The following is a 5,286-nucleotide window of genomic DNA, read 5'->3' as shown; positions in this document are numbered from 1 at the left end:
ACCAAAAGATGGATGATATTCTGCAATTAAAGTGGGAATTTCGTCGGAAACACAATCTCACCCTTGCTGCTGTAGGTAATGAGCTGACTGGTTGGGTGTCATGGTTGAACCCGCGAAATTGGTTCTCCGGTTTGGGAGAGTGGGCTCAAGGAGTCATAATGGATGTTGGAAAGTTTCTCCTGTGTATCTTAGGTGTTGTTATATCTATTGGATTGATATTTAGATGCGGGCAGGCTTTGATGAGGTGTAAACAAAGTACGAAAGTGATGAGCTTGAGGAGTGAGGAAACTGTAATTAACCTGGATTTGATTTATGACCCAATGCTAGAAACCATGACGTAATGATGTAATGAGTATACGGTCCGTCTTTCACCCATTTCTATGTTTTCCTCCGAGGTACAAAGACCCACGTAGACGAAGGATTTGATGAGCCAAGGGGCCGACAACGGAAAGATGGAAAGAAGAAGAGCAGACGACCTGATATACAAGATTTTGATGGACAATGCCATGGGTACCCCAGTTTCCCTAGGAACTTTAAAATCACGCTAGCCCAACATTTTTTGTAAATCCATGGACGTTGTTTGCTTTACTCACGATTTATGAGCAAAAGCACAAAGAAGAAGACTGCAATCAAACGACACCAATCAAGACCTCAATCGACGAACGTACATTAACCTGACATAGAATATCATTGCATTTTTCGTAAGTGTTCTTTATCTTCATCTCTGCAACCCTCAGGTAATAACACACATAGTCAATAGGGAATACAGGCACAGATAGCAGCAACCACATACCCCCCCAATTCATGTATCATCAACTAAAATGTGCATCCCCATTGTGTTACAACCACAGCCGAAATGAGCTCGGTAGAGTTTGACAGCCCATCCACAGACCTGTACCACAGGATAAGAAGGAATTCAAATGTATACTTCGCAATACCTCGAAGCTTGATTTACCACACGTACGGCACGATGATACATGACCCCCCCAAACATGGACTCATACACACATGCTCCTGCTTTCTCACTAGGTCATACTCTCTTCACACCTACTCCATTCTTCCTCCTTTCCCCACCATGGAAATCAATTAACCCCTGACTTACATTTTTCTCCTTAAATATTTTGTGGCAGTTATTATTGACTGCCAAAGGGTGGACTGTCGAAGTCAGAAAAATGTCTCAATGCACACTGCCATATTTGCACCGCACACTGGTCCGTGCTGCGCATGCGTATGCTCTCCCGTGGAAGCGCATACCCGCAATAGCGTGCACTCGCACGCGCAGTATGCGCATTTACGGTAGAGTTTATGTGATCGTAGCGTGCGACTCATTCGTTACAAAAGTTCACAATTAATGTCGTTTATAGATCATGTTCCCCTCAATAGTTTCTGTAAGTTTGGTTTAGATAGAATGTCCCTGAGCGGAGGAGTCCCTCTTTGTATTGCACGAAGGGTCTAACAGGAGTCATACAGCAGTATTTGGTACCCATCGGAAGAGTATTTAATTAGCAATATTCCGGTGTTGGTTTGGAGCGTATTAATCGCTCGTGCGAATAGTTATGAACATAAGAAGTTTATGTCCATTTCTATTATTTACCCATACTCAGGTATGCGGCGGGAAACCCAGTTTCCCACCCACCTGAGCCGTTTAAACTCAGCACAGCCCACCTGTATGAATCAACCTATGACCTTTGGTTACAGTACAGGGCCGAATTCCTGTGTCCAATAAACTGAAGGATTGTAGGACCAGGAGATTGCATTGTGTGTGGGGCATAAATAGGCAGGCCGACCACATCCAGCTCTCACTCTCTCATCAACGGTTATCTGCTGATAATCGGGAGCTGGATATCGAGGCGCAGGCGATCATACCCTTTGTGCGTAAGTTCTCTCCGTAATCATTGTCTTTCTGTGAGCCAATTCCTCTCTCTCCCTCTGTGTCTATTTCTCTCTCTCTATTTTCTCTTTTCTCTCGTAACTCCCCTAGACTAAACTTTATAGTATTGTATTGTATTGTGTTAGGCCAGGATAGTATAGTAGTTTATCCCTTAGTTAGGTGTTTGGTTAGGAAGTCTTTGTTATATTGTAGTGTATCATTTGTACTGTGTTACTCTTTTACAAGTATACTAGATATAATACAGATAATAGGCTTTGGAACCCTAAAACAGTATCTGTGTATTTACTATAGTGTTAAGTGTTCACTTGAGCGTCGGTGACGCTCAAACAGCTTTGTAGGTAGTCAGGCTACACAAAGTTGCATTTACACCCTGTACTCACATTAAAGGTATTCTGTGTGTTTCGTCGGTATAAGGTTTAATATCAAGGTATAGTGTTGTGAGCGTCTGCATCGCTGGTGACCTCCTCGTGGTCTCGAGTGTATGCTACGCCATAGCGAATCATTCCCCTAGACATAACCAATAACGTGTCCTGTGATCGCTGGGCCGTGAGCGAACGTGACGCTTGAGCGTCTCGCCTACGGCTGAGCGATCGTTACGCAAATAGCGTACCATTACGGTATTTCTTAAGTAAACAGCGTACAGTGTTCTTAGCTTCATAAGGGTTGTTTATACGACATAGGAATTTAGCATTGTCACCCCGCCCCCCGAATCCGGCCCTTTCACAGTGACAGCAGGAGGCACCAAAAGCGGTGCCTCCAAAACACGTTTTATACTGCTTTTCTCACAATAAAAATGGTTAAAATAATATAAAAGCAGATACTTATAACACAGTAGCTGTGTCATAAGTATCTTATTGTTTGTATTATTTTAATTATTAATGGCAAGGGAGGCACTGCCTCCCCTGCCTCCCCTGCCTGCACGTCCCTGGTATGGAGAAATGTATAGATGGCAAAATGTTTAGACAGAGAAATGTATAGATAGGCAGAAATGGAAATGTGTCACGATCCGGGTCACTGGACGCCAGTATTTACCTTTCAGGTGTCTCCTGAGGCTGGCTCAGCGTTCCAGGGCCGGATCTCAGTCATGCTGCTGACATCCTCACTTCACATCTCCTCTCTGCCAGTCCGCAGACGATGTCACAAAGAACTCATGTAGTTAGAATGGCGTTTCTAGCCCTCCGCGGCCTCCGCCGCCATTGCTGCACTTCCAGTACTCAGATGGGTCTGCATGGCGTCTCCTGTCTGCTGCGGCCTCTGCCGCCAACCTTATAATTCAAATGCGCAAGCAAGTCTGCACGGTGGCTCTCGACAGCTGCGGCCTCCTCCGCCATTACTGTAATTCCTCACATGGTGCAACAAGCTAGATTTCCCTCCAAGTGCTAGTATGGGCGCAGCCATGTTGGTTCCAGTCACATGACACTATCTCCACCAATCCACAGCACCGCTGAACTCTACCTGATTGTCCATCCAATCCCTGCACTGCTGCAGGTATAAAGGTCCTGTTTTTGAACCAGGAAGTTGTCAGTGCTTTGGTTGTCAACTCAGTGTTACCAGTCTCCTTGCTTGTTGTTGTTCGCTATTCCAGGTTTCCAGCTCCTGCTTCCAACTCCACCAGAGACCCGCACCAGTTTAACATCAAGCAGTGCAGCCTGACTCCGCAGTGTCCTACATTGCCCTCTGCAATTGGCAGTGCCCAAACACCGGCTTCCAGCTGTTAGCTTCCAGCGGTGTTCTGTCCTCTGACCTCATCGGTGCTCCACCATCGAATACCAGCAATCATAGGTGCTCCACCGTCGAATACCAGCAATCATCGGTGCTCCGCCATCGAATATCAGCCGTCATCGGTGCTCTGTCACCGTCTTCTCAATTCCAACGATCTCTAGCATCATCTGTGCATCTAACTATTTCTCCAGCTACGTTGGATCATCAAGCCCTGCTCATTTCATCATTCAGTCCGGTTCCGTCCGGCCTACCCAGCAACTAACTCACCTCTCAGACAATACAACCAGCTTCCAGAGAACCACCTGCTGGTCAGTTCCTGTATTTATTGCACCACTCAGCAACTGGGTGTCGGTTAAGGACATTCCATCTCCTAAGTCTACCTAGACGGATACCTATTATTACCACACCCAGTACCATCTGCTTCTCGGTTGTATTCACAGGAACTGTGTATTGCATATCCTTTTACCATATCTCATGTTGCTGTTGATGTACCACCTGAACAGTGCTTGAAATAAACCTTTTAAACTTTACTCCTGTTGTCGTGGTCACGCCTTTGGGCCGGGATTCTGCATGTCCAAGAGTCCTATACTACCGCCCAGGTTTCACCACACCTCTGCCCCTGCAACCGAGGCTTCCACCCGTCAGCTCCAGCCCTCAGTTGTGACAAAATGTATAGATAGAAAAATGTACAGTTACAGAAATGTTTACATATATATAGATAGATTAAGGTAAAGATAGAGGGATGGAGAAACGTATAGTGATAGAGAAACATAGGAGATATGCAGAAAGTAGATAAATGTATAGGTAGAAAAATGTATTTAGATAGGAAAATGTACAGATAGAGAAATGTTTACATTGAAAGAAATGTATAGATGAATCCACGTACAGATAGAGGTATGGAGAAATGTATAGATAGGGAAATGTTTATATAGAGAAATGTATAAATAGGCAGAAATGGAAAAGTAAAGATAGAGAAATGTATAGTTACAGAAATGTTTATGTACTGTAGAAAGAAATGTATAGACAGATTAACGGAAAGATACAGGGATGGAGAAATGTATAGAGACAGAGAAACATAGGAGATATGCAGAAAGTGGATAAATGTATAGGTAGAAAAATGTATAGAGAAATGTATACATAGTTAGTACGAGAAATGTATAGAGAAATGTATAGTCATAGAAATGTTTACATAGAAAACGACACCAAAAAAAGTAAAAACATTTACACCTGTCGACCTAGTACATGTCGACATAATGCTCATGTCAACCTTCAGTGGTCGACTTAATGACTGTCGACCTAAGTTGAGTCGACTCAACGACGCATACCCCTCTGTAACCTATACCTTACATAACTGTGCACTTCAGCCACCTACTACTAGTTCCTGCAGCCTGTAGTCATGTGACCTGCCGCTGGCTCACCACCCATTCACTCACTCCTCCTATATTCTGGGTGGCGTCAAATCAGTGGCGTCGCCATCGGAAGGGGTGCCACCAAAATTCCGGCTCTTCTGCAGGCAGTGACAGGAGCCAGGTGCTGCAGAGTGCTATTCTTCTGCAGCACTCTGCTCCTGTCACAGATGAAGAGCTGGCACACACATTGCCCAGTCTCCGGGGGCAGCCAGCATCTCAGGGGATGCTGGACACGCCCCTGGAGTGATGATCCCCGCAAAGCCA

Source organism: Pseudophryne corroboree, chromosome 5, assembly GCF_028390025.1.
Source record: "Pseudophryne corroboree isolate aPseCor3 chromosome 5, aPseCor3.hap2, whole genome shotgun sequence".
Classification (NCBI taxonomy): Eukaryota; Metazoa; Chordata; class Amphibia; order Anura; family Myobatrachidae; genus Pseudophryne; species Pseudophryne corroboree.
The sequence above is the reverse complement of the archived record's forward strand: the minus strand, read 5'-3'. Positions refer to the sequence as shown.